Below are 25,860 nucleotides of genomic sequence, written 5' to 3'. Positions count from 1 at the left end.
GTAAACTCACATCTGTCTCCCATCAGCGTTCCTCGAGGAGCGAGGCAGCGGTGTGTTTTGATAACCGTGAGGTCACACTTATTTTCAATCACATGACCTCGTCTCCGGACACGTGGCACGTGTGATGGCTGAATAATGTGACTGATGTGAACTCTGAAACACATTTCACCCCATGTGCATCTTAAAAGCAGACAGAATACTGTGTGGAAGTCTCCATCTGCTGACGGGTTCTGCCCTGTTCTCTGTGCAGGCTGAAGAGCGTTTGGTGCTGATGTGGGAGTGATCAGATCGGACCGGATCAGCGCTGCACTCCAATGATGAGCTTCACTAGAACTGTCCTGCACTGGAATGGTCTGTGGCAAACATGTGTGTTTGCCATGGTGATTATTCACACTAAAACACCTGGAAAGAAGGCCGTCGATGATGTAGCATCCACAGAGTCTCTGCAGCTGGTAAGACCTCAAGACGTCAGGCGTCATGCATAATTTACTCCCTAATTATCAGTGTTTGAGCTCCGGGTGATTCACAAGCCACGCTGCTCCAGATCCAAAGCACATTCAGTTTAATTCAGATGCCGGACGCAGGAGCAATGTTTGTAATAATCCTCATTAGCTCATTCGCAGTAATTTTTTAGGACTGTAGATTTAACATTATTTTGGTGCAGTTAATTTTGGAAGAAATAACACATTGAAAAGCCCTGTCCGCAGACCTGTCAGTTATCTGATGCAGTGTCTGATGAACATTGAATGCCAGGGACAGCTGAGGCTTTAAGAACCAGTGATATGAGCCGTACATTCAACATATGAGTGCAAGGATTTTTAAATCATATGATAGAGTTGAGCAGCCCCCCATCACAACTTAGCAGAGTGCTGTTTTTCACTAGTATCACCAGCAGTTCAATATACAAGCAGTTATTAATGCATTAATTTTTAGACACAATTTTGTGGTTCACATGATGTGCACTAGTCAGAAGCGCACCATGGAGGGACTTTTGCGTTGATCCCTAAAAAAAATGCTCATCTGATCCGTCTGTGTTTCTACAGCATGACCGCCTGCCGACCATGAGCCAGGGGACGGCCCTTCTCCTGCGGTTATGGGTAAGTACAAAATACACCCTGTGTTGTCTCATAGCGATCAAACATCTTTCTGTTCTATTTGCCCCTCTTCACTGATTTGATCAGATATCTTCGACCTCCATGAAAGAATGAAATAGAAAGTGTGCCGCCCTCACATCCAGGTACACATGAGGCCTCGTTTGCAGACGCCACGAGGTGTCGTGTGTGTGAGCCGACGTCGATGTTTGTCTCCCAGAACAACTGCTCTCAAGAGGTAGTAAGAATGCAGCCAGTCTTTGAGTGGAATAAACAGAGTTGAGTGATCAGTAGGGTTTAGGGTGCTGCGTCAGATCGATGCCCACAGCAGTGTGTGCTGGTTAGGCTGTCTTTGTTTTGCTGCGTGCCCACGACCAGAGCATTTCTGCTTTTGACTTCAGAAAAATGCCCCTCCGCAATGAGAAACGCTGCTGTTCTGATGCGGGTCTGGGTGTGAGCCACCTGAGCCATCTTGAACAATCCTGTTCTGTGCTTCAGTATAGGTAGTAGAGCAAAACTGAGACACTGTAGAGCGGATCTCAAATCTGGCCCAGGAGATACACTTTCCTGCATACTTGAGCTCTAAGCTTAATCAAACACACCTGAGCATGCTAATCTTTGTCTTCAGGATCATTATTTCAGTGTTCATTTCAATAAATAATTGTTCTGTTGAGTTCTTTTCTGAAGAGTTCCATTCAAACCCTAATTAATTGTCCGTCCACATGACCAAGAGTATAAACATATAGTACACAAGTAATATAAGTGAGAGTAGTAGTCTCATAAGCATACGAGAAATATAACAGTGACAAGGTCACCTGTGAGGTCATTAGCTCAGTGGGCCCTTCGGCATGTGCTACACGCCTTCCATAGATGTCGAAGTCTCCCCCTCGAAGTATTGAGCACTTGGAGGGAACGAAGTGTAGAGTGTAAGTAGTATAGACTGCGAGTATGTACGCTATAGAGTGTAAGCCTACATATAACAGTGCGAGGATAAAGTATTGAGCATGAGCCCTTGACGTAGTGTAGAGTGTAAGTAGTATAAACTGCGAGTAGACGGGGTATGCGAATAGTCATCTGGTTAGAGTGTAAGGTATACAGTACGTAGCGGTTTAGTGCCCGTCAGTATGCCTGGTACGTCCGCGGAGTGTAATCTGTTAAGTAGGATACGAGTGCGTATCGTAGTTATAGAGTGTAAGTATATATAGTGCGAGTAGGAAGTGACATAGAACGAAGTGTAAGAGGTAAGTATATAGAGTGTAAGCATATAGAGTTTAGAGTACATATATATAGCAACAGAGTGCATGTTATGATAGATTGTGGAATAATAAGAGGGTATTTAGTAATCTAGAGTGTAGGCAATATAGAGTGCGAGCGTAAAGGTATTGAGCGTGAGAAACGTAGTGTAGGAGTGTAAGTAGTACTAGAGTGCGAGTATGTAGTATAGGTGTAAGCAATATAGAGTTTGAGTACTAGTATAGAGTGCATGTAGGATAGATTGTAATTAATTAAAGAGTGTGAGTATTTAGTATAGAGGTATTTAGTAAAGAGTGTAATATAGAGTGTAAGTAATTATAGAGTGTAAGTAAGATGCAGTGTATTTAGTATAGAGAGTGTAAAATATTATAGAGTGAATATATAGTATAGATGAGTATGAGAGTGTAGTATGTCATGTTTCTCACGTCTCTGTTGTCTCAGTCACGTTTCACATCATTCTGAGTAACTCTATGATGTATCACAACTGCTGGCGATGTTTTTTCACACAGTAGTTGCTCAGAGGTTATCATGGGGTGCGAGTGATTCACATTTAGAGAAGTAACCAAAAACACGCTCTCAACACACAGATGTTCAGCCATCTGGCAGCTGACACCAATCAGACGGCTCTATTTCTGGCTCTTTGTTTCTCCAGACCACAGCTGTGCTGTTTGTGACAACATCTAAGGGCTCTTCCTGTGAAACTCGGCCCTCCTGCTTCTCTTTTGGTTCGCCTCTCTGTTGAGTTAAAAAAAAAATCATTCAAACTAGAGGTTGATATATTGATCTGAGTTTTCTGCTGTGGTTTTGCCCCCGTTTCATAGGAAGTCTATTAACCATGTCACTTTGAATCCGTGATTTATCGCTCTAATATCCATTCAAACACTTGAACTCTTCCAAATGTCGTCAACTGCAGCTTTTCAAAAAATGCTCTGAATTGGTGTTTTTGTGGTGATTTGTCTTAACTTGTGGTTAAATTTAATGGGTATTAGTACTACCACAGAAGAGCTAATTTCCGAATGCATTGTGATTCTCTCCTCCTGGGATTAGAATTCTGAGCTAGTATATTTAACAGCAGCGACGGCGGCTGCTACTCTAGTTTTTTATCCCACACACTCAAATGCTGATGAAGAAGAGCTGTGAGAAGAGGCACTTGTGTGTCGGCTTGAGGTGAGTCGTGTGATTTCACCTCGGCTCGGAATGATTTTATGACTCTCAAGATTAATGTAAAACAGAGCCCCACCGTGTGCAAACACCCCATTTTGATTCACCCTCAATCCTTTTTTCTCAATCTTATGAATGATTATTTTATGTTCAGTGTGTGTAAGGATTTTCTACAGCATGCAGTTAGCGCCATTTGCGTGCCATGCTGTTCACAATTAAGCTCAGATCGACTCGAGAAAGACTCTCTCAGAATCTCAGAATCGATGCAGAAATCATTTCTCGATTCGTGATGCAAAATCGATTTATTTCCCCAAACCCTAGGTCCTAAGTGTCTGAGGTCTCTTGGGTGGTGTTCTTTAGGTTGTTTTTTGTGTGTTTGTTAGTCTGGACGCGCGGCCGGAGGGGTGTGGTGTCCAGCCCGCGGCCCCGTGGGCTCCAGTTTCCCTGGAGAGTCTGTTTTTGGGTAGCAGTGTTGTTGCGAGACGCAGTGCCGAGGACCAGACAGGCACCGGCGGGCCGGGGCTGGTATCAGCGGTCTGCCACCCCCTCTGCCGCGACGATCTGAGTCTGAGCGAAGCGCCTCTCACCCGCCGTCCTGGGCAAGCTGCCGCGCCGCCCATAAACGCCAGTGCAACGCTCTTCGCTGTCCCTGCTCGGGAGCTGGGCTGCTGGGCTGCCCTCGTGGCCGGCCCCTCCGCAGGGGTCGTGTCGCGTAAGGGGTCGCGTGTGTTGGACGGCGGTGGAGAAGCGGCGCTTTGCCCTCAACGTCGGGGGAGTGTTTCAGCGCGGCACCTTCGCCGCCCCTCCGGGCCCGGGTTTCCCTCCATATGCAGCGCGCAAGCTCCAGCTTCCAGCCCTTCGGCCCGCACCCGATCCACCGGAGGCCCTTCGACTTTCTCTTCTTTTCTCCGCAGACGCTCTACCTCTTCGCAAGGAACATATCCTGCCCGACCGCCGAGTCTCTTTCACCCGACCTCCACCGCCCGAGCAGCAGCGCCGCAGAACAGGGACTCCTCCACGCAGCCGGTTTTCCCCAAGCCCTGCGTCCACAGCAACAAGAAGAACCGGCCTAGCTGTGAATTGGCAGGAGAACCAGCGGAACTCTCTCCTCAACCCACACAGACCTTCACTGCACCTGCTCAAGAATGACACAAGGTTGTTGTTGTGTGTTTGTGTAGTGTGTGTGTGATAGAGAGGGTGTGTGTGTGGCGTGTGTGTGTATGTGTGTCTGTGTCGGTGTCTGTGTGTATGTGTGAGAGTAAAGAGTGTGTGTGTGTGTGAGGGGAGACAGAGACTAGAGGGTGTGTGTGGTGTGAGAGAGAGAGAGAGAGGTGTGTGTGTGTGTGTGGTCTGTGTGTATGTGGTGAGTGAGGAGAGAGTGTTTGTGTGTGTGTGAGAGACAGAGAGAGTTGTGTGTTGGTGTGTGTGACGCCCGAGACAGAGAGAGTGTGTTTTGTGTGTGTGTGAGAGACCAGAAGAGAAGTGTTGTGTGTGTGTGGTGTGTGAGAGAAGCACAGAGAGTTGTGTGTGTGTGTGGGGTGAGAGAGAGTGTGTTGAGAGTTAGTGTGATGGAGTGTGAGTGTGAGAGTGTTGTTGTGGTGTTTTTTTTATCTGTGTGTATGTGAGTGAGTGTTGGTGTGTGTGTGGTTGGTGTGTGTGTGTGTGTGTGTGGTGTGTCCCTGTGTGTATTGTGAGAGAGTGTATGTGTTGTGTGTGTGGTGGTGTGTGTGTGTGTTTGTTTTTCCTGAATGAATACTTCAGTCACTGGGTTTTTTTAATTTTTTTTTTTTTTTGTTACGGTTCTCTCCAAACATGTTTTCCAGCTAGATGCGGATGTGAGGCAGGCTTCGATGTCTTTGTTTGTATTAAACAATGATAAACCTGCACGTCTCTGTAGTCATCACTTGATCACCTTGAGGTCTTCAGATGTTCCATCTGGTTTAGGCACTCCACTGATTCCAGGATAATAAGAAACTTTACTACTCATTACGTTGAAACTCCCTCTGTGTTGTGTGTTTGTTTTTTTTGTTTTTTGCCTCTTACCACACACCACCACCACACACACACACACACACACACACACACACACGTTGATAGGATTGTGGGTCTGTGGAAAAACAGGCTCTCTTGAAAAAAAACAACCATTTCCCTGCAACATTTGGAGCTCCTCCTTGAGCGGAATTTCCTATGGTTCTTATTGATGTTTTTGCCCATTCCCTGTACTTTAGTTGTGCCACTAAAAACCTGTCTTGGTTGAGCTCTAGCGTTGAGTTTTGAGAAACAGTAGCCTTGTGTGTTTTTGTCGTTTTTGTTACACGTCGCATTGTGTTTTTCTCTGCAGAAAGCTTGCAAAGACTTCCACAGTCTCAGCTGTCCCCCAGGAATCAAACAGAGGCGTAGCTTCCACACCGTGAGGTGGACGTCACGCTCGACCAAGGCACCAAAACCCAAAAGACAAACGCCCAAGTTTTTCCCTCCACCAATCAGCAGGCCAGCGCTTGGGCCGCGGGCGCTGAGCCAAATGTTAGGAGCGCGAGTGGTCTGTGGCGGGGCTTTCTGCAGCCCGGAGGCGGGGGCGGGAACCCTCACCTCCCAGCTGGGCTGAGAAACTGTGACATCGGGAGGCAGAAATCGAGAGGTACTGAGTCCTTTCTTTCCTTTTTTTGGTGGGAAATGATTATGGACCGAGCGCCTTTTCAGTGAGTGGGAACGCATGAACACCAATGTAATCAACTTCAGGTGGTCCCAATCCAGCGGAGAACGCCCAAACGTCCTTCAAATACGAGAAGGCCCCGAACTCCCGGATGCCTTTTTTTTGAATTATCCAATTGTGTGGGAAAAACCAACCTCCCCAGGCTCCACACACACACAGTGATAAACCTCACGCTCACACCATCACGCACACCCACCTCCACCCCTCACACACACACTCTCCTCTCTCACACAACACACACACACACACACAAAAAACACACACGTCACTTCCGTTCACACACACGCCACACACACACACACTCCACTCCTCAAACACACAACTCCTCTCCCTCACAACAACCACCACACTCCACTCCACACACACGCCACGACCACAACACTCAACTCTCACACACAAACACACACCACACCACACGATCCACCATCTCACACACACCCCACACAACAACCACTCAACCCCTCACACACAACGCACACACACACTCCACTTCTTTCACAACACACAACAACAACAACACACACACACCCTTCTCACTCTCACACACTCTCCACACACACCACAGACAAAGCACACCACAACATACCAACTCTCTCTCCAACACACAACATCCAAGCACACACACCCTCTTCCCTTTCCCTCTCTCACACCACACACACCACACACACACACACACTCTCCAACAACACACTCCACTCCCTCCCACACACAACAGACCACTTCAACCTCTTCTCACACACACACAAAACACACACAAAACTCACAGACACACACTCTCACTCCACACACACCACTCTCTCTCACACACACACACACAACACACACTCTCACTCACCACCAACAAGACACACACAGAACACAGACAACACACTCTACACTCCACACACACACCACACGTGTGAAGGGCTTCAGATGGGAACAGTAGTAATCAGGTATGAGTTCCTCACGGCGTGAAAAAAAGCTATTAGACTATTTTTGTCTTTTTACGTTGACTAACTACAGTAAGTAAATGGACTTATTCTCTATGAAATAGTGAAACAGCATTTTAATGTGTTTGTAAGAGCGCCCGTGCGTCTGACGTCTTTCACTGCAATAAACTAGAAAAGACATTTTCCACCAGACATCATTTTGCCACTGACAGTGAAGCTTAACGAGGAGCACATCTCATTACAGTAATGCTGTTGTAGTTGGACTGTAAACTATTATTACATAATAACTAAGGCTTGCTTCCTCAAAGTGCTTTTACAGCAAAAGCAGAAGAACCAAACCACAAACCAGTAAGCAAGCTCAAAGCTAACCTGAAATCAAATGTTTTTTTGTGCACTTTCTTTTGGAGTTTCCACTACTCACAGTATGTATTCCACTAACTCAACAGAAGAAGTGTGTAGTACGTGAGTTGGACACATGTAAACGTTGCTCCTGAAGGACATGTTTTACCGTTATGCTTTGCGTCACGCATGAGCTCTGCATGTTAAAAAAAACCACGGCACTCAGGTTAAAAAAAAGTCCGGACCTTTTTCCCATTCCTTCCCCGCGTCTCACGTTTTTCAAATACTGTGTGAACGGCCCTAATAATAGACTTCAGTGTCACAACACGCTTGTTTTCTGGCAGAAGTGAAAAACACCGGAAGCGATCACTGGATCTCTACTGACGTGTTTAACTCTTATAAAGATCTTTCAGTGTCATAAAAAATCCATAAACACAGCTGTGAGAGAGCTCTGTGATTCAAGCACTCTTCACACAGAGGCATGGTACGATGCATGAGTTCTGCACGAAAGTGTGATGTGAAGAGATGAGAGAGAGAGAGAGAGAGAGAGTGTGTGTGGTGTTATTTCTGTTATTAACTTGTTTATTTTTGAGCTCATTGGCCAGATAACTAAGCAACAAATACGTGTGGATGTGTGACTGCCGTTAGTTTCTCATACCACTGTGTTTTACTGTAGCTTTAGGCTACTTTTTGACCTACGCGCATATGAATGTTTAGATGAGCAGATATGAGCGGGAGAATATCTGGAGAGAATAAGCTGCATTGTAATAAAAAGCATCTGTTTCATATCAGGATCAGAAGCTCCGCAGGTTTTGCTCTTTATTACACGTTCAAATGAAAAAGACCAGAGACCGGGAGCGTGCTGTGAATGAGCTGCAGCTGTGAGGAACACAGATCTCTCGTGATGATGTTTGTTCGTTGCTGCTAGCCTATGTCTGTGAGGACGGGTAGACATCACCGCGATGAGGCACGAAGAGTCTTCTGCACACTGTGACAGTTTAATCACAGTTAAGGCACTTTATTGATCAGCAAATTCATTAATGCAAAAAATACTGTCTTTTATTGAGCATGATGAGTGGAAGTTCAAAACATCGTCCTAAAAAGACATGCACTTTATCTAAAAGCCTTTATATATAATGCATTATAAAGTAGTTTTAATGCATTAATTATATAGCTTATAATGCATTGTATGATCTCATGAACAAAGCTAGCAGGCCATACTTTAGTCATTGTTAGACCCTTTAGAAAGAATAAATAATGCACTGAAACAAGCGTTAAGCATTTACTCATGAAAAAGATAGCAATGAATTATGTACATTATGGGAAACTCTATAATAATCATTATACTACAGGTGTTACTGAGTTTATACTGCATGCTTGCGTGCTGGCTTTCACAGTTTTCTTCTATCTATAGAGCGTGATAGGTCACTGGAGTCGTGTTCTGATCGGGTCAGTGAGTGCCGCGTTCGGATGGCGTTTACGGCGGGGCGGCGAGGTCGCCTACGTAAGCATCGGCTCTCACGCTCGGGTGCTGCTCGTCGCTCGGCCTGCGGGACACAAGACATTCACTGCAGACGCTGTTTCTGTCTCGTCTTCCAATACAAATATCTTAACATTCATACAGCGCTGGCCAAAATGTAAAAAAAAAATCATGGCCGCCATATGGAAGGGTCATTCCAAACCGAAGTGCTCAAAGCCGGTCACTTCAAAGGGCCCTTCAGAATGAAGGGTACAACTGATGGACACTTCGAGTTTCTGCAGGATCCTTGGCAGGGATGACGCGCTCTGTGAGGGCACGTGATGATGACACAGAAGGGCACTTCAAGAAAACCAGTTGTTTAGTCCCCTACCACACTTCAGAGCGCTCATACTCCGGGGGAAACCTTTGAAGGGGACAGGGATGAGGCTCTTCAGAGTGGGGACGCAGGGCACATGTTCATTTCCTCAGAAATGAGCTGCCATCAATATTTCTGGATTGGCTGGGACAGAAAAAGATTTTACTCTAGCCTATAAACTATTTCCTGTGGTATATGCAGACTACTGCGTTTTTGTATTATTTTGTAAAGATAAAGAAAATGATAATGCTAAATAAAAATATAAATTAATCTTAAATTATTTTTATCTAATTATTTGTTTATAAATATATTATTCATTTCATAATAATTTTTTTGTCAGTCTTGGATTTGGATCTGGTTCTGATTTGTCGTCTCTTGCTGAAAAATGTTCATTTTATTGATTTATATTTTGTAAGAATCTGCTGCAGTGCCACAATCATGAAGCGGCTGTGATCACTGGACTGCAGTGCCACCTGCTGCTCGGGCACACCCAACATGCATGAAATTACTAAGTTGAATTTTATTGTGCCTTTCAATGCACGATATTCTGAAGCTTAGCTGTAAAACACTCTTCACGTCTCATTACATCACTCACACACTCACCACACACACTTTCTCACACACACACACACACACACATCTACATACACACACACACACACAAACACACTCTCTTTTAACGTTCTTGCTCACACACACACACTCTCACTCTCACACACACACTCTCTTAACTCTCTTCTCGCTCTCACACACACTGACCTGTATTTGCTGTTCTGACCTGGGAAGATTCCTTCATCCTGCATGCTCGCTGAGCTCCACCCCATATCATTGAGCAGATCATCACCAATCATCATTAACTCTAATTGCTCACACACACACACACACACACACACTCGTGCAGTAGAGGACAACACTGTAAAACATGGCAATCAGCTTACTGTAGCCTTACTGGCATCTGAACACCGCATCAAATCAACAGACACTCAATAAATCTCATATACACATAGTATGAGTGTGTGTGTGTGTGTGTGTATGTGTATATATCAGTGTGTGTGTGTGTGTATATCTGTGTGTGTGTGTATATGTGTGTGTGTGTGTGTGTGTGTGCATGGGTGTGTGTTAGTATATGAGTGTGTGTGTTAGTATATCAGTGTTTGTGTGTGTGTTGTAGTATAAGAATGTTTGAGTGTGTGTGTTAACATGTGTGTGTGTGTGTGTGTGTGTGTGTGTGTAAGTAGTATATCAGTGTTTGTGTGTGTGTTAGTATGAGGAGTGTGTGTGTTAGTACATCAGTGTTTGTGTGTGTGTTAGTACAAGAGTGTTTGAGTGTGTGTGTGTTAATATGTGTGTGTGTGTGTGTGTGTGTGTGTAAGTATATCAGTGCTTGTGTGTGTGTGTTTAGTATAAGAGTGTTCTGAGTGTGTGTGTGTGTGTGTGTGTTTGTGTGTTTGTGTGTGTTAGTATGAGTGTGTGTGCGTGTGCTTTTTTTTTTTAGTGTTTGGAGTGTGTTAATATATAAGTGTGTGTGTGTTAGTATAAGAGTGTTTGTGTGTGTGTGTGTGTGTTAGTATATAAGTGTGTGTGTTAGTATATGAGTGTTTGTGTGTGTTTGTATATGGAGTGTTTGAACGTGTGTGTGTTATAGTATATATATATATATATGAGTGTATGTGTGTTAAGTATACTATGTGTGTGATTGTGTGTGTGTGTGTGTGTAGTATATGAGTGTTTAATAGCGTGTGTGTTAGTATATATGTGTGTGTGTGTGTGTTAGTATATATATATGTGTGTGTGTGTGTGTTAGGTATATATATATGAGTGTGTGTGTTTGTGTGTTAGTATATATATGTGTGTGTGTGTGTGTTAGTATATATATTGAAATATTGAATTGAAATATTGAATAATGTTTGTGTGTGTGTGTGTGTGTGTGTCTGACCTCGTGCGGCTGGAGCTTCATGTCACTGAGGACTGTCTGGAAGAACTCAGCTGATGGTTTTCCCACCACCTGGGCCTGGGCGTCACACAGCGTACTTCTCGAACAACACAACACAGGTGCATCGCGTGGGAATGAACTGCGCTGATAGAGGGGCTGCTGGGATATATTCCTGTGTGTTCTTCACTTCACTTCATTCCAGACGTATTTTTGTAACACTGAGACACTATTATAGCTTTTAGTAATAATTAGAATTTTCATTTTCAAAAATTTCATTTTTTTTTATTTCAGTCTAAAAAATTATATGTATTTTGCTGCATTTTACCATTTAATTTGTTTTCAGTCTAATTTTTATTCTATTAAATTTTATTTGCTTTGTCAACTAGCTGAAATAACGTAAAAAACTAAGGAAAAATGTTTTTATGGTTTACTTCACTATAATAACTGCTTCATTCACTCTTTCTTTAAAATGAGGAACCATCAAATCAGATGAGAAACGAAAATAACACACGTGACCTTGCTGACCTGCTGCATTCACCTCCAGCGCTTTCATAAAATTACCCACGTCCAGCTTCAGGCCGTCCGTCTCTTATAGTAGCGTCCTGCAGAGTAAAACATGACCTGTATTGCAGAACACAGCACTTAATCACATGAGTCTGTTTATCTGGAAACATGCCTTGTCTGTTTCCAAACAGGTTTCCAGAACACCACAGCCTGACCTTCGACCTCTCCAAACACACTTACAGTGCATCATTTTCCAGCCTAAGACAGGAACCCGTTTGAAAGCAGTCACATGTGTGCGTCTCACCCTTGGACCTCAGTAGAGAAACAGCAGTGGTTTCTCCAGGCCAATCAGAACACGGAAGGCTTCATTCAGGTTCTGGTAGGAACAGTTATCCGCAGCGTCTCCGATGACAACACAGTTAGGAGAACATCACGTCCACACTGTCAAATCCGTGCGGGATCAGATTTGAGATCAAACACACACACACACACACACACACACACACACACACACATGAGTCCAACACCACAAAGTAATGAGTCTGGTTTCATTCTTAGATGGTTCCCCCCCAGTTTTTTTTGGTGTGTAGTGATTTTTTTTCCTCTCTTTCTCTATGTGTTTTGTGTTAGTGTGTGGGGTATTGTGTGAGGGTGGTATGAGTGCGCTGTGAGCTGTGTGTTATCTCGTTGTCTGTGTGTGGCAGTCGAGTATGCGTGCCCCCCGCCCCCCCCCCAGTGTGCGCGTTGTTCGTGTGAGTGTTTATGGGAGTATGTGCGGGAGGGTGTGTGTGTTGGGGGGGGTTGGTGGGGTGTGTGTATTTGGGTTTGGGTGTGTGGGGGTGGGGGTATGGGGGTGGGGGTTGTGCGACAACCAGGTTTTACAGGTAGTGGGGGCGATGTATGTGAAGGTTACTCGTCTGTATGTTTTTACAGGATATCACCCAAGATGAAGAAAAAAACCTCCGGCCGGCATTATGGCCCGGGAAGAGTCTAGACTAGTAAAAGAAAGAAAAAGAGCAAATTTCCGAGGCTACCGATAGCGGCAAAAAAGAATCGTGTGATGTGACTACTGGTTCTTTGTTAATTTGAACATGGAAGTGTGTAGGAGATAAGAAAAAAAAAAATCCCTAAAAAGCAGCGATGTTTTTTTGTTCATATATATCCATGCTATATGTCCGCTAGTTTTATTTATTTTTATTGACAACATCTTTTTTTACACAGGAAAGTGTATTTTCTATCCTAATATATAAACTATATCACAGTGTTATTTCGGCGCCATAAAAAACCATATCAATACTAATTTTAATTCTATATAATTTTGTTCCGACTGACAAACATACACTTCTAGACGATTTTTGGTGTTGGTCATCAACGTTTTTTTTTTTTTAATTTTTTTTTGCGTTCGTGTGGATGGGGGTTTTTCTGTGTCTTTTGCGGTGATTTGGGGGGTTTTTTTTTTATTTTTTTTTTTTTTCATTTGGGTGGGAGGTGTTTGTTGGTCGGGGGGGGGATTAATTTTTTTTTTTTTCCCACAGTGCTCACTAATTTTTTTTTATCTATTCGAGGGATGTGAGTTCAAATCCATTAGTGTGCGTTACATGTTTCGTGTGTGGGTTTTTGTTTTGGGGTGGGAGGTTGTGGGGGGGGCATGGGTGTGGTGGTTTTCTACTCTTTTTTTTTCTTTTTTTAATCGCCTTTGAATTTATTTTATTTTCTTTCAATTTGACACTTACTCTTTATTATGAATGATCCTTTATTTGTTTTTTTCAGTTTTTGGGTGAGCAAGCGACTTCGGGAGATTTTTTATGTGTGTGAGTTTATGGGGGGGGGGGGGGGGGGGGTCGAGGGGGGTGGGTTGGGTGGGGTGGGGAGGGGTTGTGGGGGGGGGTGGTTGTGGGGGAGGGGGGGAGGGGGGGGGGGGGGGATAGTGGGGGGGGGTGGGGGGGTGGGGGGGTGGGGGTGGGGGGGGGGGGTGGGGGGGGTGGGGGGTGGGGGGGGGGGGGGGGGGGGGGGGAGGGGTGTGGTGGTGGAGTGGGGGGTGGGGTGGGGGTGGGGGGGGTGTAGGGGGGGGGGGTGGGGGGGGTGGTGGAGGGGGGGGGGGAATCACGCGGTGATCACGCGCGATGTATGTGGATCCTCTCCGTCGAGAATGTGTCGCCCGTGTGGTGTGTGGTGGTGTTGTTGAGAGTGTGTGTGTGATGTGTGTGTGTGTGTGTGGTGTGTGAGGGTGTGTGTGTGTGTGGGTGGTGTGTGTTGTGTGACTGTCAGTGCGTATGGTGAGTGAGTATGTGTGAGTGTGGCTTGCGTGTGTGTGTGTGTGGTGTGTGGTGAGTGAGTGAGTGTGGTGTGTGTGTGTGTGTGGATGTGAGTGTGTGAGTAGTGTGTTGTGTGTGTGGTGTGTGTGTGTGTGAGTGTGTGTGTGTGTGTGTGTGTGTGTGTGTATGTGAGTGAGTGTTGTGTGTGTGTGTGTGTGTGTGTGTGTGTGTGTGTGTGTGTGTGTATGTGAGTGTGTGTGTGTGTGTGAGTGTGTGAGTGTGTCCAGTACCATCATGCACCAGCAGGTGTGGCCGCAGGTGTCTCTCTCTGAGGATGTGAATGAAGTGCTGGTGCGTGGGGAGAACACGTGACTGACGCTGATGTCGAAAGCCCATCACACAGCTTCTACACGAAAACCTCTCACAGCGTGTTCTGTGTCTGAGTCTCATTAGTGCAGAAGAACGCTGCTGTCAGACCAGGAGCCTATCAGCCTGACACACACACACACTGCCTACACACCTAGTGTTTACACTGTGTTTTATGTGAGGGGCGTTTTATATTTTTATACATGTTCTTTTTGTTTGTTTATTTATTTGTTTGTTTGTCTGATCAAATCTGCGCAAGCTGATCACCAGCCACACATCCCGCCATTTCATTTCACACACTAAAATAATGTGGACACTTAGTACAAAATAAGACATTTTGTGATTTTAAGCACTGTAGTACATATCCATAAAAGACTACAGCGGAATATACGAAGGGTATCCGAATTCAGTGGAGGATGTATACTGCAGATTTTGGGGCTCATGTAGTATGCATACAGAGCGTTGCCTATTATGACACAGTCTGGAGAGAGAGAGAGAGAAGAGAGGAGAGAGAGATGTGCGCCGCAACGGGGATTCTGCTCGTCCCCCCCCCCCCCCAAAACGAAAAAAAAAAGAAAAAAAGGAGGGAGACCGAAAAAAGAGAGGGGAAAGGGAAAAAAAAAAAAAGAGAGACGGACGAGACGAGACAAGAGAGCTGCCGTATTGGTAGATCTGTGATGCAACACTTCGTCATACATGGTCAAACTGATGCAAGTCATATCCTTACCTGTTTGCTGTTATTATGCAACACTCAGAGAGTTGTCCAAGCGATACAGAGATGAATAACGTTATTGGTAAATCGCTCCCGCGCTAGTTCTAACCTCCTCACCGCTTCTGGCAGATCGTGTATCGCTTCCCTGTCCTCCTATCCTGCTCCGCTATTCATACAGAAACACCCCACAATGTCTAAAAATCACTCCTTTCACACTCCTCAGCCACTGCATTACTGCTCTGCCTGCGGCCATTGCATGCTCACAGCGAGCTCTGCTGCGCATGCGGCGACAACAGGCGGGACTCTGGGCAAATGACAGTTCTGCGGCTGACCAAAGCAAAGACACCAAATATATAGAATGAATAATAATCAATAATAATTTAACTAGATAATTTTGTCCAACACCTATTAAGTTTTAAATGTATGTTTCATTATCCGTGGTACATTACATTACAGTTACATTTAGTCATTTAGCAGACGCTTTATCCAAAGCGATTTTACAAGTGTATGGGAGTTGTTAAATGTAACAACCATTACGTAATAAATGTTTTAAAAAACCATTCCTTCTCTGTTACCCTGATCAGATACAACCACAAGTTACTTATGAACATGTTCAATGATTCCGCATATAAAGGAGGTGTACGAAATATTTCCTCACACAACAAAGTACTGACCTGATGGCTGGAATGTTTGTGTATGGTTTGTTTTTTACATCTGTATTTAACCTCAGAGCGATCTCAAAGTAAAAAAAAAAAAAAAAAAAAAAAAAAAAAAAAAAAAAAAAACAAGGTGCAAAAAAAAAAAAAAAAAAAATTGTTGTGTTCAATTCAACGTGAAGAAGAAGGAGTTCGAAACCGAAAGTGACAGTAATCAGTGTTGAGTAATCCTGTAAGGTTAACTAGGGCCTGCTTTACATGTTTGAAAACGACGATTAACTAAAAATCCCAAGAAATAATTACAAAAAAAACAGAAAAATTATAATTTAGAGTAAAAAAAGTCACGCCTCACCAAGTGAAGCGTGAACTAGTTACACTACTCCATTTTACATTTTAAATAGGAGTAACTAATCTGTAACCTTCCCAACACTGTTCATTATGAATTATATAAAAATGTTCTTATAATTTATGATTAGATAATTAATTCGATTATCAGGGGAACAGATTACATCCACGTAGAAAATCTTCTCTTATATTGCCAAACGAATGAGCTTGACTAGTGTTGTAGTAATACAGTGTGACGGTGTGTGTTTTCCCCCTACAGTGTTATATCAGAGGAGATGAGTGATTAGTGATTAGTGACCTTAGTGAGATGTGTCTCGGCCGCGTGTGTGATGATGGAGGAGTTCGGAGGACAATTCCCGCCTCAGTGTTGCGTCACCCTCGAGCCCTCAGTCATCACACAATCCATCACTCACACACAGCTAAAGATTAAACACACTACTAACTAACTACAAGAAACTGTTTAGACGAAACGTTTTTACAATTATGCAGAAATCGGCAAACAACACTTTAAACACCTTAAGCAGAGCGGGGCCGGTTGCGTCATTGTGATGACCGCAGAGTGACGGATGGGTGCAAGGCATTTGATAATCCTATAGAGGCAGCGCGACGCACAGCGCTCGGCAACAGAATCGACCCCCCCGCACGAGCCCCCGCAGCAGGTAAAAAACACGCACATAAACACGCTATTTATTAAAGCGGCTCACAGCATAGACGGGCGAGATAGACACCGCGCGCCGATATATAATAACGCCAGAGAGGGGGCTTGATGAATATTCATAAAACACACGAGATGGTAATGACGCGCGTCAGCTTCAGTAGAGCAGCGACGAGGAGATGGACGAGATGAGGATGAGGGCTGGAGTGATGAAGATGAGGGTTCGACTGAAGATGAAGGTGAGGGCTTGAGTGAAGATGAGGGTTAAAGTGAAGATGATGTGGGGATGAGGGGGTAACAGGTTTCATGCAAGGATTCAGGGGGTTGTTTATTTAATGATATTCAGATGCTTTGTTTTAATATGGTTACTTTATTGAGCTTTTCTTGAATGACTGCTGTGTAACTGCACTATACAAACCTTACGTGTGTGTGTGTGTCTTTAGTTGACCCTTGGCAGCGCATGCAGTGGGCGTGTTGAGGGCAGTGAGTTTTCAGCCAATCAGCGCCTCCGGCTGCGTTTGACGTGTGTCACGTGGTCAAGTGACTATAAATAAGTGACGCTGTTAGTGGAAAGTCTCCAGGAGCTCAGATTAATAATTGATGAGAGAGAGTGTTGATCTGAGGTCAGCAGGTGTGTGTGTGTGTGTGTGTGTGTGTGTGTGTGTGTGCGCTCGAGCAGCATCTGTGTTACACAGCTCAGAGATCTCATTATTATCATATCTTATTGTTATATGGCTGCTTATGAAGGTTCCATTTTCACTTCATTACATTTTAATAATCAACTTTTTAAAATAACTTTAACTACAGTTGTTAATTTTATTAATTAATTTGTTTTTTCTCAGTATATTTCTATTTGAGAGATTGCAATGTTTTTTATATTCTGTGTCACTCTAAACCTAGTGATGTGAAGATAAAATATGACTTATACCACACTCAGACTCCTTCAGCTTTATATTCCAGCAGAGTCGCAGTTTGAATTTTGTGACTAAACCTCTGTTTTCTTGTTTATCGCGGCTTTGAATTAATCTGTTTTGTATAAAGCGCTGTAGAAATAGAGCTAAATTGTGACTGAACATGATCTCCGCAGGACTGATGTGTGATTGAGTGTTTGTTTCTCAGTCTGAACCGAACGAGTCGTCATGAACAGCATGAAGAGTCTGATGAGCCGCGTGGCGCCCGCCCTGAGCCGTGCAGTGCATTCTGGGAAGCGCGCATCGTCCTCTGCGGTGTCCAGAGCCGAGCCTGCGGAGCATGCGCTGACGTCAGAGGAGGTTTACGCCCGCGAGGATCGATACGGCGCTCATAACTACCACCCGCTGCCCGTGGCGCTGGAGCGAGGAGAGGGTAGGCCTGCGCACAGAACTCTGGGAAGGTTTCTCACCAGCAGTCCAACTCAAGTTTATGTCTCACAAAGCTGACTTTTTTCTCGCAGTTCTAACTTTTTCTTAGAATTCAGAGAAAAAGTCAGAATTATGAGGTGTAAGCTCAGGCTTTTTTGTCATAATTCCCGACTTTTTTCTCGCATTTCTGACTTTATATGTCTTAATTCAGACTTTTTTCTGGAAGCTGCATGCATCTCTGCCTCACGTTCACAGCATGTACTGTATCTACAGTAGATCGTTTTATTTGTCAATTAGCCTTTTTCACACTTCCGTGTTTCTGGCAGCCGGACTGAGAATTGTTTAATGTATTCTTGGATAAATGTGTAATTGGTCATAGATGTTGTCATTCTTAAGTAATTTATCATGATGTGGTGATTCGAGTGAACTGAGATACACTCAGATGTACCGCAGATCAGAGACTATATAAAAAGAGACACACGCACTGCATGCATAAACGTGGAGACTGAAGTAACCTGTGTGTGTGAGTCAGACGTCTCTGATCAGGGTTTCTGTGGCGTGTTGCAGGGGTTCACGTGTGGGACGTGGAGGGCGCAGGCAGGTACTTTGACTTCCTGAGCGCGTACAGCGCCGTTAACCAGGGTCACTGCCACCCCAAGATCATCGCGGCGCTGACGGCGCAGGCCTCGCGGCTGACGCTCACCTCCAGAGCCTTCTACAACGACGTGCTGGGCGTCTACGAGCAGTACATCACCGGCCTGTTCGGATACGACAAAGTGCTGCCCATGAAACACAGGTACAGCCTCACGACACAGGTACAATGTCCTCCCGGACACCACTGACGGTCAGAGCAGTGTCTGATCCTGCGCTTGGGTGTCTGAAGGCTTGTGTGGAGGGTGGAGGGCGGAGAGACGGCCTGTAAACTGGCCCGTAAGTGGGCGTACACGGTCAAGGGCGTCCCGAAGTATGAGGCGAAGATCGTGTTTGCAGGTAAGACAGCAGCTCACAGTCCACCTCACTTACACGGGCTTATACAGCATAATGATGCTGAAAATACAGCTTTGATCACAGAAATAAATTTCAGTTTATCAGATATTCACATAGAAAACAGTTATTTTAAATAGTAAAAATATTTCAAAATTTTACTGTATTTTGGATTTAAAAAAAAAATGCAGGTTTGGTGAGCAGAAGAGACTTCTTTAGAAAACATTAAAAAAATTCTGTTCAGAAAGTTTTGACTGGTAGTGTACATGTTCAGGAATGATGAGACAAAGGAGATTTATTTATTTGATCTTCGTATGTTTATGTAACGCTTTGAGAGAATTTATTTATATCAGGATGATTATTTGTGAAGTGTTCTATGACTCAAATGCCTGAAAGGTTGATGTATTAATGTTATTTTACACACACGTGTCAGTTTGAAGCCCGCTGTGAGTGTTTTCATGTGATGAGAGAGGATTGTTTCAGTAGTAAGCTGAGCGTCTGCCGTGTTTCTCGCTCTCACAGCGGGGAACTTCTGGGGCCGGACGATGGGGGCCATTTCCAGCTCGACGGACCCCAGCAGTTACGAGGGTTTCGGTCCGTTCATGCCTGGATTTGAGCTGGTCCCGTACAATGACGTCGCTGCGCTAGAGGTACTGTGTTCATTTGCACGCCAGCAGGTCATGATCCGGTGTTTTCAGCGTCTCCATTCACAGAAAATCATCCTCATGAGCTCCATCTGCAGCGGCTCGGAGTTTGAGTCACTATAAAGCACATTTAGGAACTAAACTTTAACCAATAATCTTCACAAATATGTAATGAGAAGCGCTTATCAACAAGAGAAGCTTTAAGGGCTTCAAAATTAAATCTTAAGAGTATTACTTTAGTAAAGAGTAGTATCTCCGTAGGGACATTTTTTTTTCTTAACACATTTTTAGAAAAAAAAAATCATTTACAGCACACATACACACAAAGGCATGCAAACAATGTTTTGTTGAATAACTTGATCACTTGTGGTAGAAATAAAATAAAAAAAAATAATTGCCCAATTTTTATGCCGGTTTGTGGTCTTCAGTGTTCATTGTTTATAAATTAATAAATGAAGACTGCAAATATTAGTAATGTAAACTGTTTTACAGTTTTAAAATAGTTCTTATTTTACAGGGAAATATTTCAATAGTAGTAGTATTTCTTATTTGGCTTATTTAGAAATAATAATAGTCATAAAATAATAATAATAAAGTCATTAATAGTCATTAGTAGTAGTAGTACTACTGTATATTAAAACATATTTGAATAAATATAATATAATAATAATAATAATAATAATAATAATAATAATAATAATAATAATAATAATAATAAATATTATTATTGTTATTGCTGTTATGGTTAATGTTATTATTGTTTTATGTCATATTGATATTAGTGCTGTTAAACGATTAATCGTGATTAATCAAGAACAACCTCCTGGACAGCAACCAATCTGGCTTCAAAAGCAGCCACTCAGCTGAGACTGCCCTGCTCTCGGTTACTGAAGCCCTGGATGAATGACCATCACCTTCAGCTCAACCTTACTAAGACTGAACTGCTGGTGGTTCCAGCTAACCCATCGTTTCATCACAACTTCTCTATACAGCTGTGTTCGTCAACCATAACTCCTTCCAGGACAGCCAGAAACCTAGGAGTTGTGATGGATCATCAGTTCAGCTTCACAGTGGCCCGTGAAGTCGTGGCCTAATGGTTAGAGAGTCGGACTCACAATCCAAGGTTTGTGAGTTCGAGTCTCAGGCCGGCGGGAATTGTAGGTGGGGGGAGTGCATGTACAGTTCTCTCTCTCCTGGCGGGCCTTCCTGCATGTACTATCAAGCCTCTACAACTGATCCAGAATGCAGCAGCGAGGGTAGTATTTTTGGTCAGACTCTACAAACAAGCACAGCAAACCTGCAGTGTTATTTTTAACCTGTAACTTAACCAGCTCAACTAGTTTCCCCTGACCTTTCATCTGTGTGTGTGTGTGTGTGTGTGTGTGTGATGTGTGTCGTGCAGAAAGCACTGGGGGGGGGGGGGCAGGATCCAAACGTGGCGGCGTTCATGGTGGAGCCCATCCAGGGTGAAGGGGGTGTTGTTGGTTCCGGTCGGTCTGATCCCGGTTACGAGATGAGAGTCCGGGAGCTTTGTACCAAACACAATGTGAGTACACACACATATATACACACACACACACACACACATCAGCCATTTGCTCTCATGTATGTGTTAATCAGACAAACACTGACTGTGTGAGTGTGTGTGTGCTGCAGGTTCTGTTCATTGCTGATGAGGTACAGACCGGTCTGGCCCGCACCTGGGCGGCGTCTGGCTGTGGACCACGAGGCAGTGAGGCCGGATCTGGTGATTCTGGGTTAAAGCGCGCTGTCAGGAGGAGTGGATCCTGTGAGTCTCTCACACACACACACTCACGCTCCCTCTCTTACTTAACAGTCTCAGCACACACACTCTCACTCACACACAAACACACACACCCTCTCTGCTCTCTCTCTCTCTCTCTCTCCTCTCAAACACACACACACACACACCATCTCACACACACACACACACACTCACTCACGCTCCCTCTCTTACTTACACCCCACAAATCTCTCTCTATCTCTCTCTCTCTCTCTTTCTACACACACACACACACCCCCACACACACTCACTCACACACACCTCACACACACACACACACACACACCACACACCCACCCACACTCACATCACGATCCTCTCCGCTTACACAAACGCTGCCCGTCTCCCTCCCCGTTCGCTTCCTCGTCACACACACGCTCTTCTCTCTCTCCTCTCGTCTCTCTCTCTCTCTCTCTCACACACACACACTCACTCACACACACAAACAAACACACTCTCTCTGCTCTCATCTCTCTCACACACACACACACACACTCACTCACTCACACACACACACACACACTCACTCAGGCTCCCTCTCTTACACAAACACACACTCTCTCTCTCTCTCTCTCTCAATTCAATTCAATTCAATTCAATATGTGCTTTATTGGCATGACAATTGTTACAATGTATTGCCAAAGCATAGTGTTTACATTGAATCTATATATATGCATGTATATACATTTAAAAAAAAAAAATAGAACAAATAACATTTTAAAATTCTTCAAACAATTTATAATTCAATGTGGGTGTGCGGTGTGTGGTGTATGTTTTGTGTGTTTGTGGTGTGTGTTTGTGTGTTTTGTGGTGTGTGTGTGTGTGGGTGTAGGCGCATCACTGATTTGTTGACTCCTCCCTCTTTTTGTGACTCCTCCCTCTCTCTCTCTCTCACACACACACACACACACACACACACATATGAACACACATGCGCGTTCACTGATGATCTGAGTGTGTCTCAGGTCTCTGCTGTTCTGTGTGATGATGAGGTGATGCTGACCATCAAACCTGGAGAACACGGATCCACGTATGGAGGAAACCCTCTGGCCTGCCGCGTCGCTATCGCCGCTCTGGAGGTGTGTGTGTGAGATAGAGGTATGGAGGGAGAGTTGTGTGTTTGAGAGAGAGAGAGAGAGAGAGAGTGGTGTGCTGTGTGTGAGAGAGAGAGAGTGTGTGTGTGTGTGTGTGAGAGAGAGAGGAGAGAGAGGAGAGAGTGTGTGTGTGTGTGAGAGAGAGTGTGTGTGGTGTGTGTGTCGTGTGTGTGTGTGTGTGTGTGTGTGTGAGAGAGAGAGAGAGAGAGAGAGAGTGTGTGTGGTGTCTGTGTGTGAGAGAGAGTGTGTTGTGGTGAGTGTGTGAGTGAGTGTGTGTGTGAGTGTGCTTGTGTGTGAGTGTGTGTGTGTGTGTTGTGTGTGTGTGTGTGTGTGTGTCTGTGTTGTGTGTGTCTGTGTTGTGTGTGTGTGTGATGTTCTCATGCTCTCGGATCTCCTCAGGTTCTGGAGGAGGAGAGTCTGGCTCAGAATGCGGATCTGATGGGTCAGATTCTTCGTGCTGAGCTCAGGAAGCTTCCGCTGGAGATCGTGAGCGGCGTCCGCGGGAAAGGCCTCCTGAACGCCATCATCATCAAAGAGACTAAAGGTCAGAACAAGATCCGCCACAAAACCACCGTCCATTCAAACCAGACTACAGCTTCACCTGCATATCAGTGAAACCACTGCATCACGTCAGAAACTCTGCTCTTGATGTGAAAGTACTGCAGGCTGCAGAATGAACTGTGGGTCGCTCGCCCGGTTTAACAGCTGAGGAGTGTGGGCGCGTTCAGCTCTTTATTTGGGCTGAAAACATCAGCTGTGAGCAGAAAGAGTCGAAGATCAGGTTTCAGCTGGTCACAAACATGCATTTAGATTTTTCTCTCATTTACGTCATCAGGATTTTGTGTATTTTAATAGAGAAGCAGGTGTGTTAGCAGCTGGAACCTGACAATCGTTTCATTTTATACAGGTAAAGACAAATATATGCTTAAAGTAGAAATATAAAAAAACACAGAGGCACACAGTTACACAAGAATGAGAGAAATATATTCAGAAGTAATTTTATTGTGCCAATCGGCAGGTTTTCAGCTCTTTTGACTGATTGTTTCAGCCATTAGACTGCAGTGCATTAAAGGAGGTGTTCACCCAAAAATTTAAATGTGCTCCATCCTCAGTTCATCTGAGATCAGGATGATTGTTTTGTCTTCATCAGGTTTTGTAGAAATGTAGCACTGCATCAGTGTCTCATCAATGGATGCTCTGGAGTGAATGGGTGCCCGTCAGAATGAGAGTCCAAATAGCTGATAAAAAACATCACAATAATCCACACAGTAATCCACAGCACTCCAGTCCATCAGTTAACATCTGGAGAAGACAAAAGCTGAAACAAATCCCGCATTAAGACATTTTTAACTCAAATACATAGAGTCTATAATCCATAATAACACTTCCTGCAGTGTGTGTGTGTTTGTGTGTGTTTGAGTGTGTGTGTGTGTGTGTGGTGTGTAGATGATGCCGTTTCTAATCCGCTGATCTCTCACAGACTATGACGCCTGGACGGGGTGTGTTCTTCGTCTCCGTGACAACGGTCTGGTTGGCCAAGCCGACTCATGGTGACATCATCAGACTAGCCCCGCCCCTCATTATAAAGGAGGATGAGGTCAGAGAGTGTGTGGACATCATCAGCAGGACCATCCTGTCCTTCTAAACCACTGGAATCATCGTCATCAGTGATTTAATTCGGCTCTTGTTGTTCTGATTTTAGCCTGCTTTAATCGTGTGTTTTCATGAGCTGTTACAGTCGTTCGGTTCAACACAGAGTCCGCTCGACCCTCACCGGGACTTTTAGCACTTTCAGAGTTATGCTTATTTAGTTTTTCATTCTCAACTAAACTTGAGACTCTTGAATAGTAGTTTCTTTTCATGAGCTGTGTGGATTCTGGATGAAGGTCTGTTTTTAGTTTCTGCTGAAGTTTGATGGTACGTTTGTGAAGGTGAAACCTGCTCCGTTTCTGTGACGTTTACAGTTTTCTTTCCCTCAGAGGAAAGTGAATGAAGGTCAACTGTCACAGTGTTTGAAAACTTTTTTAAAAGTCACACATTTCAACTGTGGACACTTGAATGAATGAGTTTTTCTCCCTGATGAGAAAATAGTGCACTTTAACTGCAGTCTTTAATGATGTAAAACAAGACGTGATCAAAACTGAATTATTCACAAGCCACATTCTGCTGCTTTTATTAACCAATTTACAAATGAATCATTAGGAGAACAGCAGAAACAGAACTGTTTGGAGATGTTTGTGTGTTTATTTCCTGTAGAACGTTTAATGAATAGAGCGTCAGCTCGCACATCAGATGAGGTTTTATTTCTGTTCTTAAATAAATTTTCATTCAGCTGAGAGACTTTGTGTTTGTTTTACGTCTAAATTAATGAGTTTGATATATCAAAATTTATTTTAGAAAAGGTGGAATGGTATTTCGTAGACAAACATTTATCGGATCATTACTAAATGTTCCGTGTAAACATGACAAGCGGAGGAACAGACAAACTGAATCAACTGAGTGAGTCATTTACGCTCCGACTGATTCAAATTCGTGAATTCGATTATTCAGTTCAAGCGATTCACAGATCAAATGCACTACTATTTAATATTTCTACATCGCTTTTGATGATTTCAAAACACACGTGTAACGGTAAAACGGTGCTTTTGTTTCAGTTCATCCCAACTTAAGCGGGTTCGCAAATCTTTTGATTCAGATCTTTGTGTATGGTGACTCCTTTGATTTCGGATCGGAAATTTGGAGATTTCCTTTTTTTATTCAATATATAACAAACCGTTAAGTCAGCACAGCTATAAAAACAAAATGAAAGAAAGAATACACAAATACGAATCCCTTAAGAAAATTAACCATTGTTTTATTAAAGGGTCATCGTGCACTTTTACATGTTGTTTGAACTGAAATGTGTGTGTGCAGTGTGTGTAATAATGATAAAAATCCACCCAGGGTTTTTTTTTTTATTTGATCTACTAAAATCTTTACCCCTTTCTCAAATTGAGCCGATCTCAGACGCTTGTCTTTGTGATGTCACACAGACAGGCCCCTCCCACGATAGTTTGATTGACAGTAGCGTTTCAGCACAGACTGGACTGGTGTCTCACTTTAGCTCCGCCCTGATGATAAGAGATTGAGGTGTTCTGTTGTTGGATGTAATAATGAAGATAGCATTCATCATTTACTCCCGACATCTGAGCCGCTGAAGACGCAGTGCATTACGCTTGTTTTTGAAGGGAATGCGCCCCAGATCTA

At 44.0% G+C, this 25,860-nt stretch overlaps 1 protein-coding gene and 1 pseudogene across 1 annotated transcript in view; both read left to right on the top strand.

The window, feature by feature from the left end:
• The window catches only part of LOC109084573 (gremlin-2-like), a 292,543-nt gene that overhangs the window by 141,844 nt on the left and 124,839 nt on the right, over window positions 1–25,860 (top strand). The gene's annotated exons all lie outside the window — the stretch shown is intronic.
• LOC122134388 lies at window positions 17,819–24,305 on the top strand (annotated as a pseudogene).

The sequence above is a fragment of the Cyprinus carpio genome, chromosome B12, assembly GCF_018340385.1.
Source record: "Cyprinus carpio isolate SPL01 chromosome B12, ASM1834038v1, whole genome shotgun sequence".
NCBI classification, from domain to species: Eukaryota; Metazoa; Chordata; class Actinopteri; order Cypriniformes; family Cyprinidae; genus Cyprinus; species Cyprinus carpio.
This window is presented reverse-complemented; position numbering and strand designations above follow the sequence as displayed.